At 43.0% G+C, this 22,141-nt stretch overlaps 1 protein-coding gene across 1 annotated transcript in view; it reads left to right on the forward strand.

Annotated features, from left to right (window-relative positions):
- The first annotated feature begins 1,451 nt into the window (after window positions 1-1,451).
- Brd4 (bromodomain containing 4) overlaps window positions 1,452-22,141 on the forward strand; it is an 81,218-nt gene continuing 60,528 nt past the window's right edge. The window contains 1 exon segment of the mRNA XM_027419485.2: window positions 1,452-1,504. The gene's annotated coding sequence lies outside the window, so the exon portion shown is untranslated.

Genomic DNA, 22,141 nt, shown 5'->3' on the forward strand with positions numbered 1-22,141 from the left:
CTGGAACTGAAATTATAGATAGTTGTGAGCTGCCAAGTGGATGCTGGGAACCAACTCAGGTCATTCGAAGAGCAGAAAGTACTCTTAATCACTGACCCATCTCTCCAGTCTCTATTTCTGAATGTATTGACACAATGACACAAGGAAGAAAATTCCGTAATTGGGAGCACTGAATGTAGTGAAACACGTCTGTTCAGCAATTGTCGGGTCACAACCTTCTATGTTCCAGCATGCCTAACCACAATCTTCTGGCCTTAATGTCCCTCCACCATCTGCCTCTTTTGAGTCTGTCACCTGACCACGGTTAAATATTTGGAGCTTCAAAAATCTTTTCTTAGCCGGGCGTTGGTGGCACACGCCTTTAATCCCAGCACTTGGGAGGCAGAGGCAGGCGGATCTCTGTGAGTTTGAGGCCAGCCTGTTCTACAAGAGCTAGTTCCAGGACACCTTCAAACCCACAGAGAAACCCTGTCTCGAAAAAATCTTTTCTTGTGGTGGTTCCCTGTGACGATCGTCACTCTTCGGCAAGGTTCCTTCCCTGGGTCTTCGCATCGGCTTCCTCCGAGAAGTCTTCTGTTTCCTGGTTGGCCTGAAGCCGCCTGTCTGTGGGGTTAGTGCCTCAGTTTGCGGGGTGCACAACCTGCTCCCTCGGCCCGTGGGGTCCCTTGATTGTCTTCGACGGTGCCCCAAGCCGGAGGAGCCAGCCTATGGTAAACAGCTCTGACACGGCCGCCGGCCGCGGGAAAGCCCTCTGGAACTGGGAGGGCCGGCGGGACGCGCACGTCGGGCGCGGCGGTGACGCGGGGCCGCGCGCGCAGCGTGCGCGGTGACGTCAGTGCGCTGGCGGCGGCGGCAGGGCTGTTTGTTCTGCTCTCCCGCAGCCGAGGAACCGAAGCAGTGGCGGCGGCGGCTGCGGCGGCGGCGGCGGCGGCGGCTGCCGGCGGTGTCCGCAGGCGAGCGGGGCCTGTGAGCGCGGCGGCGCGGCGGGAGCGGCGGACGGGCCCCAGCTCGGCGCGGGGGGCCCGGACAGCGTGAGGCGGCGTGCGGCCTAGCGTCTCAGGTGAGGACCGGTGTCCTTCGCGGCCGCGAGGCGGCCCGCCGGGCCCCACGGCGCGGCCCGCGTAACCTGCATTGCGTAATGGAGCCGGTGCGCCACCACCTACGCCATCGGCGCGGCGCGGCGCGGGGGCGGGGAGGCCGCAGCTTCGCGGGCCCGGAGCTTGCTTGCTGCTTGCGGTCTGCCGGGGCCGCCCGCGCCGTTGGTGCGACGGCGGCCGGGCGAGCGAGCGAGCGGGCGGGCGGCGGGCGGGCTCCGCGGCCGCCGCTGTCCCCTTCGGCGCGGGCGGCGGCGGAGACCCGGACCGGGGGCGCGGGAGCGCTGGGCGGGACTGGCGGCCGGGGGCGGGCGGGGGCGGGCCGAGCGCCCGGCACTTCCTGCCGCCGCCATTTTGTTAAGTGAGGAGGAGGAGGAGGAGGAAGCGGCTGCGGCGCGCGCCCGGCCCGGGTAAGTCCGGGCCCGGGACGCTGTCCGCGGGCCCTGCTCGTCCTCTCCGCTGCGGCTGCCCATCGGGACTGGCAGCTCCTGCGCGCCGTGCCCCGGAGCGCCCTCCTTCCGCTCCCTGAGTCGTGCCGGTGCTGGGATAGTGAGTTCCCGCTTCCTTAGTCTCACCTTTCTGGCTGTCCGCGCAGCTCTGCCATCAAGAGGTCCAAGATCCTGTCCAGAGGGAAAGGGCTGCGGCCGCCCGCCCGCCCCAGGAGGGACCCAGGGGACAGGACCGGTGACGAAAGACCAGGAGTCCCCCTTGACCCACCCACTCCCAGTCCGGAAGCCCCCTCTTTGGGTGCTTTGTTTTGCCAGGCCTGTGCTCGCTGGCGTCCCTTGCAATGGTCTTACTACTTATTTGCGGGTGTGTGTGGATTTAGGGTGGGGATGTGGGGGAGTTGTGATTCAGCAAAATAAAATGACACCCCCCCCCACACACACACACAAACACGGAAATAGCACAACTTCAAGGAGATGCCCCTAAGGCCGGGCCTTGGTTGGGAATGGGAAATCCCAGGTTAGTATAGTGGACCGTGTGAATACTTGTGCTCAGGTCGGTGGATGAGTCATGTGCTTCTGCTAAGTGGCTGACCTCCCTTTTACTCAAGACAAGGTTTTTTTTTAGTGTTTTAATCTGCTTGTTTATGCTTTGTGCAACCTGGTGAGATTTTTATTCACCCCCCCCCATCTCTAGTGTTTTGTGTGTGTCGGATGCCAGTGATCTCTTGCAGCAGGCCTCTTGAGAATTGAAATGTCTTTGCTTACCATCGAAGGGGCAGTAATAGGCCCTGGTTACAAAAATCCAATACGCAGTGTACTTCTAAAACAGTGTGCTCTTTAGTGTTATAATGAATGGTTGAAAAATTTTTTATGAATGGAGATGTCAACTTTCATAAATAGTCCCTGAAATTGGTAGACCTTGGAAGTTGTAAAGAAAGTCATGTACAAAAACTAAAAAAAAAAAAAGGATTTGTGAATGTTTTCAATTCAGCAAGGCTACGGATGGCACTGTGTTTTATGCCCTTTCCAATAACTTAAAAGAACATTCTTTTCATTTTAATTTGGATAGGGATGATCTTTCCACGGAGGGCATTTATAGATAACCAACTCCTTCCTATCCAAATGCTTCAGCCAGGAAGGTTGGAGAAGATAAAACTCAAATACTTTGAGTTGATCAAATAAAGAAGGATAGAGCCTTAATCTATTACAAAATATATTGCTGCCCTGTTGCCCACCATTTCTTTGGTAGACCATAGAGTAGGACTCAAACTAGAGTTAAGTCTCTTAAAATGGTGTTGTTAGTTTTTACTGGAACTAACCCACCCCCTTTTATCTTGTTTTCATATTGCTCATGCAAATTGCCAAAGATAAGGGATTTTGCTACTAATGAAAGCTAGGATCCTGAAGTGGCTGGAATAGTTTGGGTGTGTGTATCTAGTTTTCTGTATCTAGTTTAGAGGGATGCAAGGGGGAGATTAGCTTAAGAATTGCTGGAGAACCTTAGACCACTTAGTAAAATTTCCACTAAATTATTGAATTGTTTAAAGGAATTTAGACTTTGCTTCCAAGAGATAACCTTTTTGAGCCAGTTTTTGTGATCTTTGTACTAGATAACTTTCACTATTGGAAATGGAATAATGTAGTATTTTAAAGTTTTACAATTTAGGCTGTTGAAAGACTTGAATTAGAAATTTTGTAGATTGGGGGTTACTTTAATTTTTGTACCAAGTGCATTCTTCCCTTGGAGGCCAGAAGAGGGCCTCAGATCTCCTAGAACTAGAGTTAAAGATGGTTGTGAGCAGCCATGAGGGTGCTGGGACCAGAACCTGGGTCCTCAGTAAGAACAGCAATTACAGGTGAGCCGTCTCTCCAGTTCCTGGATATTACTGTTTTTTTGAGAGCACGTTTCACTCTAGTCCAGGCTGTCCTCAAACTTGACAGTCCTCCTGTTTCAGCTTCTCAAGTGCTGTGAGCCCCCAACTTCCTGCTTGGAATTGTTTTTAAAGAAAAGCCATCTGGGGCAGTGTGCTTCTGACAACCCACCATCATCATCTGTGTGGATATAAAGTATTTTGATGTCTAGAGTCTGCAGAGATGGCTCAGCTGCTCTTTTGTAGGATATACAGTGGCCAGTTTACAATGTCCTTCCTATAACTTCAGCTCTTGGGGAACTGACTCTGTCTTACGGCTTTATGGGGCCCCTACGTGCACTGCACACACACCCCCAAAATAAAAATTAAAATTGTGATCCTTAAATTTGAGTAATCTTGTGGGATTGATAGCACTGGTTGGAAAGAAGATGGGCAGTGTTACAGCCCTGAATCTCAGCACTCAGCCAGCTGACAGAGATCCCCAATTATAGGATAGTCTGGACCACATGCCGATTCTGTGATCAAGAAAGAATATTTGCTATTGAGAATTGCTAATGGATCCTGTTGTGGTGGCACAGGCCTTTAATCCTAGCACTTCAGAAGCCGAGGCAGGTGAGGCGGATCTCCTGAGTTTGAGGCCAGCCTAATCTACAGAGTCAGTTGGTGTTGAACAGCTAGGGCTACTCTAGAAATCCTAAATTCAACAACCAACCAAACAAACAAACAAAAACCCTGCTAATAGTATCTGATAATTCTTTGGTTTTTGTTCGTTTAGTAAGAAAATAATGGACATTTGCGAAGTGAGAACTCTGAGAAAACCCTGCTGTTGCTATTTCATGCAGTACATGTGTCATGCACATTAAACAGATTTTCCTTAGGTACCTTTCATCAGAATTAAATTTCACAAGAGAGGGATTTGTTTGGCTTTGCTTTTCTTATTCTCCATTGTGTCATTAGTGCCTAAAAGAGCATCTTAACAATTGGAGCCAGGTGGTGTTGGTGGCACACGGCTTTAGTCCCAGCACTCTGGAGGCAGAGGCAGGTGGGTCTCTGAGTTGAAGGCCAGCCTGGTCTACAGAGCGAGTTCCAGGACAGGCTCCAAAGCCACAGAGAAACCCTTTTTGAACCCCCCCCCCAAAAAAAAACCCCAAAAAACAAACCAAACAATTGGATAGAATTTGCCATACATAATACTAAATGCAAGTTCATTTAGAAAAACAATACTATGATTTACTGGAGTGTGAATTTTAACTAAGGTATCATTGAAATTCCTAGTAATTGTGGTAAACTTACTGAGTCTGAGCAATGTGATACACAGTTGCTTAAGTGTTCTACTTAGCAACTTGCAATATGGGTGAGTGGTTAGAGCTGTGGTTCAACCTGATGTGCAGAAAGTATTTTAAAAGGAAGATGAACTAGGTAATAAACATGTATGGGTAGTATTTCTTAACTTTCATGTTGTCAGTAAAATATTGGTTCTTTTTTTTAAAAAAAAAAGTCGAACATAATGTTTTTATCATTGATTCATGTATAAATGTCAGTATATACAAGAGAAAAAAAGATATTTTCTACAATGACTTGTATTTTGGTATCCTGAGTGTTTTTTTGGGGAGAGGGGAGTGTTTTGAGACAGGGTTTCTCTGTGGCTTTGGAGGCTGTCCTGGAACTAGCTCTTGTAGACCAGGCTGGTCTCTTATGAACTCACAGAGATCTGCCTGCCTCTGCCTCCCAAGTGCTGGGATTAAAGGCATGCGCCACCACCGCCCAGTTTATGAATTAATTTTTATGGACTAGATACTTATAGGAGTAATTTGATAGGCTGGAATGTTTTTAATTATAGTTAACATTTTGAAGATATATAGAGACTTTTTTCCTTCAGCGAAGGAGTTTGTTTGAGACTGGGTCTGTCTAATAGCCAAGGATGGATGACCTTGAATTTAGGGTCCTCTTGCCTCCACTTGAGTGCTGGAATTACAGGTGTGCTTCACCATCCTCCATTCATGTATGGCTAGGGATTATATACTGGGCTTTGCATGTGCCTTACCTGCTGAACTGTCTTCCCCAGACATGCAGAGACTTTAACTGCTTTTCTAGTGCTTATGTCATAGGGTCAAAAGAAAAGTCTAGCAAAATACATTTGAATGAAGAGATACTGAAGTTGAAGCCCAAGAATGTAAGTGCTCACAGAACAGTTTGATTATAAGTATATAGGAGAAAGTCTGGAACAGGCAGGCAAAATTTATGCTGGTTTTTTGGTTTTTGTTTTTTGAGATGAGGTAGTTCTGACTTCTGATATTCACTGTTTAGACCAGGCCTTCTGGTCTTTTGTAGGGATTGGTTCTTTCTTCCACTATGAAGGTCATGGGGATTGAACTCAGGTCCTCTGGCTTGGCTACAAATGCCTTTACTTGAGTCATCTCACAGGACCTACACTTCTGGTTTTTCGAGACTGGATTTCTCTGTGTAGCCCTGACTGTCCTGCAACTCATTTTGTAGACCAGGCTGCCCTTGAACTTGGAGATCCACTTGTTTCTGCCTCCCAAGTGCTGGGACTAAAGGCCTGTGACATCACTGCCCAGCATGTTTCTCTTCTTTTTTTTTTTTTTTGTTTTTTCGAGGCAGGTTTCTCTGTGGCTTTGGACACTGTCCTGGAACTAGCTCTTGTAGACCAGGCTGGTCTCGAACTCAGAGATCCGCCTGCCTCTGCCTCCCGAGTGCTGAGATTAAAGGCATTCGCCACCAATGCCCAGCGTTTCTCTTCTTTTTAAAGGCTTATTTTATGTGTTTGCATGTTTTATCTGCATATATGTGTGTTGGAGCCAGAAGAGGTCATAGAGTCCTCTGGAACTGGAGTTAAGGATAGCTGTATGGTTTCTGGGAACCACACCTAGGTCCTCTGTAAGATCAGAAAGTGCTCTTCTGAACCATCTCTCCAGCCCCCCTTTTTTTATTTTTTTAAATTTTTTTACTTTTTATATGCACTGGTGTTTTACCTGCAGGTACATCTGTGTTACTGTGTCAGATCTTGGAGTTAACAGTGTGCATGTGGGTACTAGGATTTGAACCGGGGTTAATCTTTTAATCCCCCTGTACTTTTGTAACAAAATTGGGTTGGACTCTGTTTTTAGGATTTGGTCCTGGGAATTATACCTAGATCCTTGCACAAACTAGGCAGGTACTCTACCTCTGAGCCTAATTTCTGTGGGGTTTTTATTAATGTGATAGAGTTTGTGAGTGTTTGGTGCAAGTGTGGAAGTCAGAACAACTTTTTAGACTTGATTGGTTGTCTATTCTCCTTTATGTAGGTTCTGACAATCTTGTCAAGCTTGCACATCAAAAGCTCTTTGATCTGCTGAGCAGTCTCACTTGCCTCTGTTGGGATTTTGTTTTTTTGAGAAAAGTGCCCTCTGTAACCCTGGCTGGTCTTGAAATTCATCAGCTTGCATTTGCCTTCCAATTACTGGGATCACCAGCAAAGCCTGCCTAATTTCTTTTTTTCACCAAATTACTATACAGGTAAACTTTTTTTTTTTTTTTTTTTTTTGGCTTTTCGAGACAGGGTTTCTCTGTGTAGCTTTGGAGCCTATCCTGGCACTCGCTCTGGAGACCAGGCTGGCCTTGAACTCACAAAGATCCACCTGCCTCTGCCTCCCAGTGCTGGGATTAAAGTTGTGCGCCATCAACACCTGCTACAGGTAAACATTTCTAAAAGCACATAAACTGTCCTCCTTCTCCTGCCCCAGGGTTTCTGTTTATCTTTTATCTGTGTAGCTTTGGAGTCTGTCCTGTCCTGGAACTCCCTCCATAGACCAGGCTTGTCTCGAACTCAGAGATCCACCTGTCTTGGTCTCCTCAGTGCAGGGACTAAAGGGTTCCTGTGCTCCACCACTGCCCAGATTTATACCATCATTTAATTCTACTATAACTTTTACTTTTGGATGTGGTTTTCAGTTTTTCTTTTTCATCTCTAGGAACAAGACCACTATATCAGTAGGGTGTGCACTTTCGAAATTTTTTGATTACATTCAGTTCCATTCCTTTTGTCAGAAGTTAGCAGTGTCTTGTTTATGTAAGTGAGGTGGGAAGAAAGTACTAGGCATGGAGTGTATCCACAGGTAGGAATAATTTAGCCCTGACTCCAAGAATCAGGGCTTGGTTTTTCTAGGCAAGTTACACAATCATACCACTATCCATCAGGTGCCTTCCAAGGGTGCTGTCTCCCTCTGGGCAAATTTCAGTGCAGACTAATGTAGGAGATGGTGCCTGATCAAGAAGAGCGGGATAATGGGATTAGTTGAAATGTACTAGTTATGAAGGTATCTGCTTTGAGATGTTTGCTGTAGTTTGGGGAAATATTCAAGCAGGAGCAGGCCTGTTGATGTAACTTTATGTTTATGAAGGAGCCAGAAGATGCTGGTAGACTGGAGACACAGGCATATCTCTCTATATCTTCATTGCTTCCCTTGCCTCCTTTTGAATTGTATTGATGTTCAGGATTGATGAAGTACTCTTGTCTCCAGCAAGGGGTGAAACTGGCAGCTGATGGTTGAGCAGGCTAGTTCCTGAGGAAAGACCATTTTGTTTGTGTGAAATTCAAAGGTGTGTTGTGTTTCTTTTACTTGTTTGTTTTGAAACAGGGTCTCATTGTGTATCCCTGGCTGTCCTGAACTCTGTAGATCAAACTGGTTTCAAACACACAGATCTGCTGCCTCTGCCTCCCAGCCGTCTGATTGTTTCTTTTACAAATAGGTCAGATAATGTAAACATTAACTCCAAATTAAGAAAAATTGCGGTGTAGTGGTGACATCTTTAATCCCAGCTCTGAGATGGCAGAGGGCAGACAGATTTCTGAATTGAAGGCCATACTATTCTGGTTTTTTGTTTGGTTTTGGTTTTGGTTTTTTTCAAGACAGGGTTTCTCTGAGGCTTTGGAGGCTGTCCCGGAACTAGCTCTTGGAGACCAGGCTGGTCTTTTATGAATTCACAGAGATCCGCCTGCCTCTGCCTCCCGAGTGCTAGGACTAACGGTGTGGGCCACCAATGCCTGGCAAGGCCATCCCATTCTGAAGACTAACCAAAGCTACATCGTGATCTCCTGTCTTCAAAACAAAACTAAACCAAGAAGGAGAAATTGAGTAAATTTGGCATCTCCTGGATGCTGGGATTAATGGTGTACTACCATGCTTGGCTTGCCCTTTTGTTTTATGGTGGGGCAGCTCTAAAACATAGCTGCTGCAAGCAGTGGTTGGAAGGTCACTGTCAGGGTTCAGATTCAAGGCCACAGGTCTGAACTTTGTAAACTGGAATCAGTATTCTAAGCTTTGTGGACAAACAAGAGTGGCACTGTATGTGTGACACATCTTTGTTGTGCTGTACTTGTTAGCCATTGGGTAGAAAAAGTGGAAAGCGGTAGCATTTGTTCTGTTGAAAGGACGGAGAGTCTTTTCTGCTTTGCAGTGTCCACTCTTTTCTTGTTTTCCATTCAAGGCCAGAGTTGCTTATTTGTTTCTAGCTGCCGTTAACATCAAGAGTCTTGGGGACATTGTGGAGACAGTGCCAAGGGAGAGAGGTATTGTTGGACTTGGTATTATGCAATTTCCAGAAATACCAATTAGTAATTCCTGTGTCCTTGAGTGTAGTTAATATCCCCAGTTGTCCTACCTCAGGTAATAAGGCACACAGGTAGTTTGGCCTTTGAGGTAGTGTTTAAAAAAAAAAAAAAAACAGGAAGAGAATAGTTAAAGGGGGACTTAAATTTGAGGACTTTATATCTGAAAGAGCTGGCATTCACTTTGAGGAAGCATTTATTTTATGGGAGCTGATAATTTTTGTGGGGTTGAGAACCACATGGAGTACAGAACCTGACAGTGGTTGGCGGTGTTCATACTGGGCAGCTGCCCTTGGGCTACTCTGATTTTCCAGGGCTCAGTTTCTTGTATATAAAATAGTGAAAAAGATTTAGGTTCCAGAGTCTGGAGTTTGAGGAAAGTATTGTTGCTGGTTGTTTGTTTGAGGTATGATCTTTGTACCCTAGGTTGGCATCTAACTCAGCAAGCCTTCCTCAATAGCCTTTTGAGGGTAGAGATTACAGGTGTTTTGAGTCATCTCACCCAATAGTAATTCTTTATCTTTTTCTCAAACAATGGGTCATAAAATGAACTAGTGGGTTAAGATGTGACAAAGGATATCACACATTTCAAGTTCATAAAACCTTTGCCTGATTTTATGTGTTGAAACATGCCCTTAATTTTAGACAGGGACTTTCTATGTTAGTGTTGATACAGACCACCTTGCCCAGAGAGAGAGAGAGAAAGAGAGAGTTGTTGTCTTGTTTTTGTTTGAGACAGGGTTTCTCTGTAGCTTTGGAGCCTGTCTTGGAACTCTGTAGACCAGGCTGGCCTCACACTCAGAGATCTACCTGCCTCTGCCTCCTAAGTGCTGGGGAAATCTGTTAGTAATAGAAATGAAAGACATGGTTTATACCTTACTTACTTTTTGTCAGGTATAGAGAGAGGTACTGGCAATGCTCTGTACAGATATACTAATCTGGGGACTCAGCTCTAGGGGAGGAGTTATACTGGATGGGCAGGATTCAGGGTTCAGGCTTCTGCTAATAGGGTTCTCAGTGTGGCTGAAAATAACACTCAGGAAACACAAAGATGAAAGGTTTACACCATCAAGGTTTAGAAGCCAGATAGGTTGAGTTTCAGGAGTTTCACGATTGATGCTTTGCTGGAAGATGGGGTAGATCTGTCTTCCAAGTTTAGAGAAGCAACTGTTGTAGTTTCATGATTTTGCTAAACTGTTTCTATACCCAGTGTTTTGTAAAATCTGATGCTTAGCATTCCTCTAGTATTACAAGGGAGGGCCTACTTCTATAATCAAAATAAGATCAACCAGAATAATCATTTACCTATGGTTCTTGCTCTTGACAACAGTTGTCAAAATTGACTGAAGGAGGGGAGGAAAAGCAAACAGGAGGCAGAATTTTCATTGCATCACCTTTTATTACCAACACTGGCTTTGGGATAGAGGCCTTAGGCATAGTAAACCCCCCCACCCCCACCCCCATTGCAAAAACACTGTGTACTGGGGCTTTAGGCCATGTTCCCCAGTGGAAGTCTGGTGGTCAAGAATTAGACCAGTCATACTTTTTTCTGGAGCATCAGTTGTTAGCTCTAGGGAAGGTTGGAGAGCCCTCTCGAATTTGAAGATCTCTTGCATGCATTCATAGACTTTGAATCAGCAGTGCTGCCATACTGCTGGGGTGCCTCTATCCTCCTTCACCTTATTACTCCCCCTCAGGGTTTCCTCTATGTAACAGCCCTAGCCTGGCCTGGTACTCACAGATACCCGCCTGCCTCTGCCTCCCCGCTGCTGGGGTCAAAGGTGTGTGCCACTACCGCCCAGTTTACTTGTGCTGTTTAATGGGAAGAAGAAATTTCAGGGGCTGGAGAGATGGCTCAGTGGTTAAGAGCACTGGCTGCTCTTCCAGAGGATCCAGGTTCAATTCCCAGCACCCATATGGCTGCTCACCACTGTAACTCCAGTTCTAGGGGATCTAACACCGTCATACATACATGCAGGCAAAACTAGCAATGCATATGAAATAAAAGAAAAAAATAAAAAACAGAATTCATAATGGCATATTATAATGGCCCTTAGCCAACCTGATTATTTATTTGGTGGTATTGGATAGATAGACTTTGGCTATGTTCTCTTGTGTGGCTTAATGCCTGCTCTCAGTTATTGAATAACTGTTCAGACATATACTTGAACCTGAAGGCTGAAGAAGACAGTTTATGGGAAAATACCATTCTTCACATCAGATATGAGGACACACTATACCAGGCTATATTTGGACTTCATTCTACTCTCCCCTCCCCACATCGCTGACTGGTGGAAGAAACAGGGAATACAATATCATAAACTTAAATAATTGGGGCAGAATTGAGTTAGGATGAAAAAAAATTCATTACTACTGAAAACAGTGTAGTGTCTATTATAAACTCCTTTATCACTCCCTAACTTCTAAGGTTTGAAAATTCTCTATATACTAATGGCTATTTTCCTGCATTCATTTACTATTGTTAGCTTTTAATTATTCCCATTTATTTAAATTCTATTCTTAGTGTAAAAGCATGACTTTTGTTAACTCAGAAGTTTTTCTCTTCTGTAAGAGAAGTAAGATTACCTACAGGATTTTTTTTTTTTTTTTAAGTGGACACATGGGATTTAAGTATTGCTCCTCCAGAGTACCTAGTTTCCATTCTTAACACTCAAATGGTTTGTAATTCCAGCCAGGAATACAAGTAAGATCTTTCCCACCTCACAAACAAAACAGTTCAAAGAAAGTGAGAAAGGGCTGGAGAAATGAATGAATGAGTTAGTGAGTAAATGATTTGAGCAGGTCCACCGTGAAGTTCAAACTGGATACCAGGAAGAATGGGAAGTGTGGCTGGAGGAAGTAAGGCAGCACAGAAATGGAGCATGATAGCCTGTCACAGAAACCAGGGTGTAGTAAGGAGGGAATAGCAGCAGGCCATGGTGGCTCACACCTTTGATCCTAGTGCTTGGGAGGGAGAGGCAGGCGGATCATAGTGAGTTTGAGGCCAGCCTGGTCTACATAGTGAGTTCCAGGACTGTCTTCACCTAGAAACCCTGTCTGGGGGGAAGGGGAGAAGAGGGAAGAAAGGGAATGAATAGTTTTTCTCTTCTACCATGTGTGTTCCTGGTATTGAACTCAGGTCAGCAGGTGTGGCAGCAAGTGCCTTTACCTGTTGAGTCACCTTGGTGGCTCCTCCCAGACATCTTTACTTTGTAAAGATAAAATTTAATTTAAATCTGTTAACTATTAAGATTGTCCTATTACATCATGACAATTACACTTACTGTTTCTATGAATTTATACCACATTATGTGAATGGTATCTTTTTGTTTTGTAACTGGCTTAGAGCTAAGATAATGTTTACTAGGTACACCCACATAGTAGCTTAATATCTCATTGGCTAAAAATACCCCACCGTGTGCCTATGACACTTTCTTTTAAATTTTTGTTTGTTTTAGAGACAGCGTTTCTCTTATTGCTTTGGAGGTTGTCCTCCGGAGTACTGGAATTAAAGGCGTGGAGCCACCAACACCCAGCCTTTTTAAATTTTTAAAAATCTATTTTGTTTATGTATGGGGGTGTTTTGTCTGCATGTATGTGTGTGCATCACCTGCATGTCTGGTGCCTTTGGAGGCCAAAAGGGTTGAGTTGAATCCCCTGAAACTGGATTTACAGATGTTTGTAAACCACCATGTGGGTGCTGGGACTTGAACCTGAGTCTTTCAGAAGAGCAGCTGGTGCTCTTCACCTCTGAGCCATCTCTCTAGCCCAAACACTTATCTATCTATCTATCTATCTATCTATCTATCTATCTATCTATCTATCTATCTAGATGGAGTCTCTTTATAGTCCTGCAACTCAGAAGACTAGACCAACCTTAAACTCACAGAGATCCATCTGCCTTTTCTTCTTGGGTGCTGGGATCAAAGATGTGTACCGCCACAGGTCACCACCTCCCTGCTTTCTGAGCACAGGCTAGAACTGTAGAGGCCTGCTGGTAGCTACAATTCTCTACAATTGTAGAGAATTATACCAAATGAGAATTGTACCCTTACCTACACATTAACAGTGTCCTGCAATTGGGAGACGCTATTAGGCAGCTGAGATAAATGTATCCAAGGGCCAAGGAAATAGTTCATTCAGTATCTTTCACAACAGCCATAAAAAAAAAAAATCAACAACGATTATCAGATGTGATGGCATACTTGTAATCCCAAAAGTTGGGAGGTTGAGGAATGAAGATCTCAAATTTTCAGTCTTGACTAAGTGAAACCGTATCAAAAACAAAACAAAAAAGTCAAAGGCTGGGTAATGGCTTGGTAGAAAAGGGTTTGTCTGACTTGCTCAAGGCCATGGGTTCCCATCCCAACCCCAAAAATAAAAAGCAACTGGTTAAATGGATTAGACACATATCTTCACTTTACTGAAGTCTAATATCAGTTAATCTAGAGGTCCAGCTTTATCATTTCAACACGTGAAGACAGAGTTTCTGTTCTGTCTGGTCCCCCAGCTGCTTAGACCCAAATAAACAGACGCACAGAGGCTTATATTGTAAATTGTTTGGCTGATGGCTCAGGCTTCTTATTGGATAGCTCTCTCTTAATTATTAACTCATTTCTGTTAAACTATGTATTGCCACGAGGCTGTGGCTTACCCATACATGCTTCCAAATGTTAGGCACGTTACTCCTTTGGCAGCTACATAGTGTGTACCTGGTCACTCTTCTGTGTTACTCTTCCCCACATTCTCCTAGTCTGGTAGCCCTGCCTATGCTTCCTACCTGGCTATATCTTGCTGGTCCATTGGCCAAAACAGCTTTATTCATCAGCCAATAAGCGAAACATGTATTCACAGCATACAGAAGGACATTCCCTTTATCTTTTCTGTCTAAATAAAAAGGGAGGTTGGTGGTGCACGCCTTTAGTCCCAGCTCTAGACTTTACTTACATATATCACTGACTGCAGTTAGCTTATGGGTTGATTGTTTTTGTAAACATTTTTCTTTTGGTGGTGGCACATGCCTTTAATCCCAGCACTTGGGAGGCAGAGGCAGGCGGATCTCTGTGAGTTCGAGACCAGCTTGGTCTACAAGAGCTAGTTCCAGGACAGCCTCCAAAGCCACAGAGAAACCCTGTCTTGAAAACTCCCCCCCAAAAGAAAATGCTGCTGGCAAAACAAAACAAAACCAAAAACAAAAAATCTGTCTTGTCTTCAACTCCATCAAAGACCTCAGAAGGATAACACATAAACTCTAAAATTGACAGAGACATCTTGCTGCCTGGACAGTCACCCAAAGTTCTTCTGTAATATTGGGGCATCTATCTTCGGCCCATAGACCATAGTGTATGGTAGACTTTTTAATGGAAGTAGGGAATATGAATATCTGTCTTGTCTTGTCAAAGTTCATCAGTTGCTTTCTTTTGTAAAGCAGCAATCCTGAAGGACCATTTCTGTCTTTTGGCAAGTTCAGCAGTCATTCTTTGTAACCTGCTTTTCCAGTTTGGACAGCTTGCTGTCAAGCAGTCCAGGCAAGAGCATTTCTTTGCCCAATAGGTCAGTTTTGCCAAAATGAGTTTCTTCCATGCCCATCTTCCTCTGACATAATTGGTGTTGCCAGGAACAGTTATGTCTCATTGTCATGAAAGACCCTAATAGACCATTTTAAATGCCATATTCTATAGGTCTTTGAAAGGTTTTGAATAATACCTATACTTTGAAATAAGTCTCTATATCTAGAACACCTAACGTAAGTTTTGACTATTATAGGTGACTATAATCTGTATTTTTAATTATACATTGGATTTTAAAAGAACTATATATATATAGTTATATGTAGTTTAATATATATATTAAAATTGACTTAACATTTGTATCAGTAAACTAAAATCTATCCTTTTTTTTTTTTAAAGGGATTGACTGTGATCATTAACCATTTATAACCAACCCTGTTTAAATGAAAACAAGCATTTATAAACAATATTTGGGAATTTGGTTGTAGTTCTTTCCAAACTGCTTCCTGCTGTTTGGGGGAGCTGTTAATCCCTAGGGGATCCTGAGAAAACTCAGAAAACTGACCAAATCCTGGCTGTAGAGGTCTGAGGCTGCATCATCTCAGCTGTTTTGGATGCTGGATCACCTGGGCCACTGCTTTGGGGGTCTTGATGATGAGCTTTCATCTTCCATGGAAACAAAAACAGAACCTCTTTTCCAAAATAACCTGTCCTTAGACTTAAAATTTGAAGTCAAGGCATTTTCAAAATATATAGGTTGGTTTAATCCAGCATCATTTATAATCAAATATCTTTTAGCAGCTGTTGGCTCCTTCCTCAGCAATCAAAAAATTAAAAGACAATACAGTAACATTCACTATCCAGACTCTCTGTGTAGTTTTCATTCATTTATTTAGCTCATAAATAAAGTCATGCACAATTATGATACAGAATACAGTATGTTCACAATGGCATGGCTAAATTAAGCCAATTAACATGTTATATCACACATAATCCATTTTAAAATATAGCATATTGTTATCAACCATATTTATCATGCTCTCAGTAGACCTCAAGACTTCAGAGAGTCCATGCCTTTTGTCCAACTGCAGTGTTATATCCTTAAACCAATCGTTTCCCCATTGTTAAAAGACCCACATTGAAGCCTAATAGCCACAATTCTGCTTTTTGTTCCCATAAGTTCATCATTTCCAGGTCACACATAAAATTGAAATTGTGTGACATTTGTCTTCCAGTGTGTCACTTTTTTTTTTTTTTTTTTTTGGCAAGCATATAACTTTACTACTTACTAAAGATGAAATCAAATTTGCATGCACAGGTGAGCACTCACTGAAACACCTTGGATTCATCACATATTTGAGTTTCAATTAGCACATATATATATGTGTATATATATATATATTTATATAAAAGAGCAATATGTTATGCATCAATAGCAGCAACAGCTTTTCCATGTTCTGCATTCATTTGAACAAAATTGTAGAGACATCCAGCACACTCCATTTAAAAAAAAACAACAGAAAACAAAAAACAAAAACAAACAACAACAAAAAAGTAAAAAAAACAAAATCTTAGAAAACAGCACAGTTCTGTTTGTTACTCTTGTGGTTCTTGGCACCATTTTTTTTTTTTTTTAAATTAGCTTCTCAGTCATCATCTGGGAGGAAACCATTCTGAGCAACATCATTAAAAACATCTCTGTTAAAGCATGGTCACTACTATGTATCCTAAAGCAGGTCGACATATGAGTGAGTACATATCATGTTTGTCTTTTTGTGATTGGGTTACCTAGCTCAGAATGGTTTCTTCAAGTTCCATCCATTTTCCTGCAAATTTCAAGATTCCATTGTTTTTTTTCTGCTGAGTAGTACTCCATTGTATAAATGTACCACAATTTCTCTATCCATTCTTCGGTTGAGGGGCATCTAGGCTGCTTTCAGTTTCTGGCTATTACAAATAATGCTGCTATGAACATGGTTGAACATATGTCCTTGTTATATGAATGTGCTTCTTTTGGTATATGCCTAGGAGTGGAATTGCTGGATCTTGTGGTAGACTGATTCCAATTTTCTTGAGGAGTCGCCATACTGATTTCCACAGTGGCTGTACAAGTTGGCACTCCCACCAGCGGTGGAGGAGTGTTCTCTTTCTCCGCATCCTCTCCAGCATAAACAGTCATTGGTATTTTTGATTTTAGCCATTCTGACAGGAGTAAGATGGTATCTCAGAGTTGTTTTGATTTGCATTTCCCTGATGACTAAGGATGTTGAACTCTTTCTCATGTGTCTTTCAGCCATTTTAGATTCCTCTATTGAGAATTGTCTATTTAGTTCTGTACCCCACTTTTTAATTGGGTTGTTCGGTGTTTTGGGGACTGTAGTTGTCATCTTTACTTAGGTTTTTTAAAATTCTTTCTAAACATTTATTTATTTATTTATTTATTTATTTATTTATTTATTTATTTGGAGACAGGGTTTCTCGGTATCTTTGGCTATCCCGGAACGCACCCTGTAGACCAGGGTGACCTTGAAATCACAGAGATCTGCCTGCACACAAAGGCATGTGCCACCACCACACCCAGCTACTGTAGTTCTTTCGTTCTTTCTTTTTTTTCTTTGAGACAGGGTTTCTCTGTGTAGGTTTGTAGACCAGGCTGGCCTTGAACTCTCAGAGATTCTACTGCCTCTGCCTCCCGAGTGCTGGGATTACAGGTGTATGCCACCACTGCCTGGCTTCTCTATTTCTTTTTTAAGGACTATATTTTTTTCTTTTCTTTCCCAAGCCTACACATATTTTTAAACACAGTGTAAACAGTTTAGAGGTTTTTCTTCATCTGAATCAGTCTTTATTGGGTATCTCTTTCTGACCATGAGTCTTTATCCTCTAAATAGCATGGCTAAAATTAAAGCAGAGGCTGGCCCCATCCTATTCTTTAGCTTTCTTAATGGCAGAGGTACTGGTGAGAGCCATGCTTATTGCCACAACTTTTTGGAATTTATAGGTCCAGGTCACTACCAAGAAGCATGCCGCTGGCTGCTCCTAAACATCATTTAATTGTTTGGTAGCAGGGCCTCTTAAAAGCCTTGTGGTTTTTGCCAATAATGCTGAATTAGGAAGCCTCTCTTTAAAGAGCTGTACCTTTGCTAGCCCCTAGCAAACAACCCACCTGAGAAAATGTTGCCACCAAGAAGCCTTGCTTGACTTTGTTTTTGTTTTGTTTTGTTTTCTTTCTTTCTCTACATTCCTTCCTTTTTGGTTTTTCGAGACAGGGTTTCTCTGTATTGCTTTGAGGTTGTCCTGGTACTGGGTCTGTAGACCAGGCTGACCTCAAACTCACAGACATCTGCCTGCCTCTGCCTCCCGAGTGCTGGGATTAAAGGTGTGCACCACCAGTGCCTAGTTCATTTACCTATTCTTAACACAAAGCTGATACTCAAATTGTTCCTTTTTAAAGATTTCCATTTTCTACATATGTTTGTACACATGAGTGCAGGGGCCCAAAAAGGAGGGCAGACCCTGTGGAGCTGGAGCTACTGACAGTTGTGAGTGCTGGGACTAAAGCATTCTTTTGCTTTTAAAATACCTTTTTAAGCTTTTGCCAGGTTTTACGTGTCCCACGTGTGGGTGCCATTTGTAGGCAGAAGGTTTCTTTCCTGCTAGGTCCCACAGCCCAGTTAAAGACATTGGATGATGGCTAAGGGTACTTATTGGCTAGCTCTCTTAATAACCCATTTCCGTTAATCTGTGTATCTCCTTGAGGTCCTGTTTACTGGAGAATATCCTGGTGTCCTACCTTTCTGGTGGCTACATGGTGTTTCTGGCTACTCTCCCAAGTTTCCCTTTCTATCATTCTCCTAGTCTGGTAGCCTTGCTTATACTTCCTGCCTGGCTACATCCTGCCTGTTCATTGTCCGAAACAGCTTTATTCATCAACCAATAAGAGAAACAGCGTACAGAAAGACCTCCCCCGTCATACATGTGCCGTGGATAGTTCTGAGGTATATCTTGATTCATCAGGTCTCATTCTGTAAAACTTCATTAAATAAAGGTAACACTTCTCTATTTGTTGTTTCAGTATGGCTAGAGCAGCTTAATGTTTTAAAGTCAGAGACTTCCATCATTTCTTGAGTAGATACAACAGAAGAAACAAAATTTAGCAGTGCCAGTGTTGACAAGTTTTGCCTCAGTAGTCTGACTCACTTAATGGGTATGAATTGCTTCCTCTTCTCCTGTCCAGTGATTCTTGGGTCTGAATATTAGTTCTCAGAAGGCCACTATTAAGCTTTGGAGTTGTGTGCTACACTATATAATTTGCTCCATCAGAGGTGTTTCCCCCCCCCCCCCCCAAATCTGGTTGTGTCCATTTAACAGATCATCCTTTTAATCAGTTGATGGATGTTTTGGTTGATTCAGCTTTGTCTCTTATGAGTAATGCTGTGAATTTTCAAACATGAGGGGTTTTGTTTTTGTGGAAATGTGCTTCCTTTTTCTCTTTGAAGTGTACATGTACGGGTACTGCCAGATGGTTTTCCAAAGTGTTTGCCCCATGTTATATTCTCTCCAGGATGCTGTTAGGCTTTTAGATTTTCTACATCCTTGTTTTATTTGGGGGGGTGGGTGGGTTTCATTAAGTAGCCAAAACTACCTTTGAACTCTTTATGTAATTTAGGCTGTTTTCAAGCTCTCTATCCTTCTTTGGCTTTCTCGGTGCTGGGATTAGAGATTTGTATTACCACACTCAGCTCATAGTTGTGTTTTCTTATTGTTCTTACTGCTTCTCAGGAGAGTCTTGTCATGTAACAGCCAGTTGCTGTAGGGTGGTCCTGTGTGCAGGCCTGAATGAATGATGTGGTCAAGATAGATGTTGAACTTTTTATCTTATATTCTGTGTGCTTTTGTTCATTTTCCTGTATATCTTATTTATTGTGCATATGTGTACATATTCAGTTTTGGTAGACACTTGTGTAATCAGAATTGTTTTTATTGGTCATATTAAGTGCATATTAAGTCATATTAAGAGCAGTGTTGTCATGAGCCTTTAAGATGTGTAAGTTTCTCAGCAAATACTCAGGAACGGAATATTTGGGTCAGTAGAGATGCTATAGTAAAATGACCAAGTATTTTCTTTTCTTAAAAAAAAAAAATGATTTAAGCCACGGTGAAACCCTGTTTCAAAAAACAAAAACATTATTTATTTTTATTTCATGTGCATTAGTGGTTTGTCTACATGTATGTGGCAGATCCCCTGGAACTGGAGTTACAGACAATTGTGAGCTGCCATGAGGGTGCTGGGAATTGAACCCTTTGGAAGAGCAGTGCTCTTAACTGTTGAGCCATCTCTTCAGCCCCCAGCTAAGTATTTTCAGAACAGTTGTTAGCAGTTTACCTTGCCAAGTTTTTATTGTTTTTTGTTTTTGTTTTGAGACAAGGTTTCCCTGTGGCTTTGGAGGCTGTCCTGGATCTAGCTCTTGTAGACCAGGCTGGTCTCGAACTCACAGATATCCACCTGCCTCTGCCTCCCGATTGCTGGGATTAAAGGCGTGTGCCATCAACACCCTGCCCCTTGCCAAGTTTTTAAATGTTCATTCATAATTTCACTATCAATGGGTTACTAATTAATTTTGCCAGTTTCGATTTTTTTTTTTTTTTCTCCTCGAGACAGGGTTTCTCTGTGGTTTTAAAGGCCGTCCTGAAACTAGCTCTTGTAGACCAGGCTGGTCTCGAACTCACATAGAAGGCTCATTCTTTAAGCAGGTGGTATTCAGGGAAAGTTGGCACTTAACTGGGAAAATTGCTGCTAAGGCCTTGCTTACCAATTCCAGTTGTGACAACTAGGCTCAGCAAATCCTCTAGTGGGAGTAGTTGGCTTGTAGTTAACATGGTGCTTAATCAGTCTTAGTTTATGTCATAGCTGTGCATTTTATCAGTGAAAGGCAAAAAGACTGTCTTCTGTGAAGCACTTGCTTTGCGGTCTTGGAGACCTGAGAACCCATGTAAAAAATTAGGAAAAAAATTCATAGGTGGTGACAGGTTGACTTGCTGACAAAGCAGCCTAGCCCACTTGGCAAGCTTTAGGCTAGTGAGAAATCCTGTCTCAAAACAAAGTGGGTGGTTCCTAAGGAAATACATGGTGATTGTCCTTTGGCTACTGTACGCACAAGTGTAAACACACACACACACACACACACACACACACACACACCCTAACACCCTAACACCCTACCCATTTCCTGTATCCCTGGTTGGGCCACAAACAAGGCTATGTCTAAGGCCTACTTAGTTCCCACTTTTAGCTGAAGGCTTTTAGCTGAGCTGAGCCTTCTGGGGCAGAAATGCTTGTTTAGAGATCATGCATGCTCAACACAGTTTGTGTTCCTGTGGGCAAACAAACAGATGGCAGGGTATCTGTTGGCTTTTGGCATATGTGCCACATGTCTCCTCTGAATGATTTGTGAAGAAATAGAATGGATTGTAATTCTGTGGTGGGTTTAAAGATGTAGGCAGTGAGGGCAGCTTTGAGTGTTCTTCTGGAGAAAGGTAGGTAGTGACCATGAAGGGTTAGTGGACATCTCTTTTTAAATTTTACTCTAATCAGCTGTCATAATGACAAGATTCAAAGGTCATTGAATAGTGTAAAAGTGTAAAAGAATAACAAATATTAAATTAGGGAACACTCACACGATGAAGGTGAAGTGCTGCTGAGGTCTTTTGCCCTTGGAGGTGCAGAATGGTGCAGTGCAGGATGATGATCAGGATGATGACCATCACCCTGAGAAAGTGAGAGTTACCCCTTGTCTTCCTTATAAGGGAGCACATCTGCATAACACCCTAAGATTCTGAACTATTGGCAGAACTATACTTCCCCCTTATTGTCTAAATAAGAGGGTTCTAAACCTGAATCAAAAATTATTTAAGGTAGGAACAGATACCAAGTATTGTCCAGGAGAAAGAGGTAAAAACATACATAAATTTAGATCTACAGCCAGCAAGAACAACATCAAGCAAGAGACACATACTAAATGTCCAGGCTGTAGGTAATTGGCAAAAATACAGAGATTGAGATTATTCCAACAGCTTTTCTATCCTGAGGAGTCTTGAGTCTTATATCTAAAATGTCTTAGCCAGGACATGAAAGGATATTAGCTGTGATTATTTAGTTTTCAACCTCATCAAAGATCTGAGACGGAAAATAATATTACCTGGGCACATAGGAAATACCAGCGGGTGAAGTCCTAGTAGTGCAAGAATTGACAGAAACAGCTGCCTGCCTGGACAGTCACCCAAGGTCTCTCAGTAATGTTGGGGCAACCAACTTTGGCTAAGTTCTAGAATATCTTACAGATCATTATCAGAAGCAGGAAAATTTGAAAGACTGTCCTACCTTGTCTTGACCAGGTTCAGCAGTCATTTATCTCTAACATGCTTGTCCAGTTTGGACAGCATGCTTACTGTCAGCAGTTGAGGCAAGGACAGTCTTTTGCCCAATAGGCCAGTTATGCCAAGAAGCAAACAAACTCCAAATGGAGAGTCTCTGGTGCCCAGCAGTCTCTTGGATAGAGCTCCGTGCTGACAGGAGCAGTGTCTCATGTCAACAGAATTCTAAATTATT

This window comes from Cricetulus griseus, chromosome 5 (assembly GCF_003668045.3).
Source record: "Cricetulus griseus strain 17A/GY chromosome 5, alternate assembly CriGri-PICRH-1.0, whole genome shotgun sequence".
NCBI lineage: Eukaryota > Metazoa > Chordata > Mammalia > Rodentia > Cricetidae > Cricetulus > Cricetulus griseus.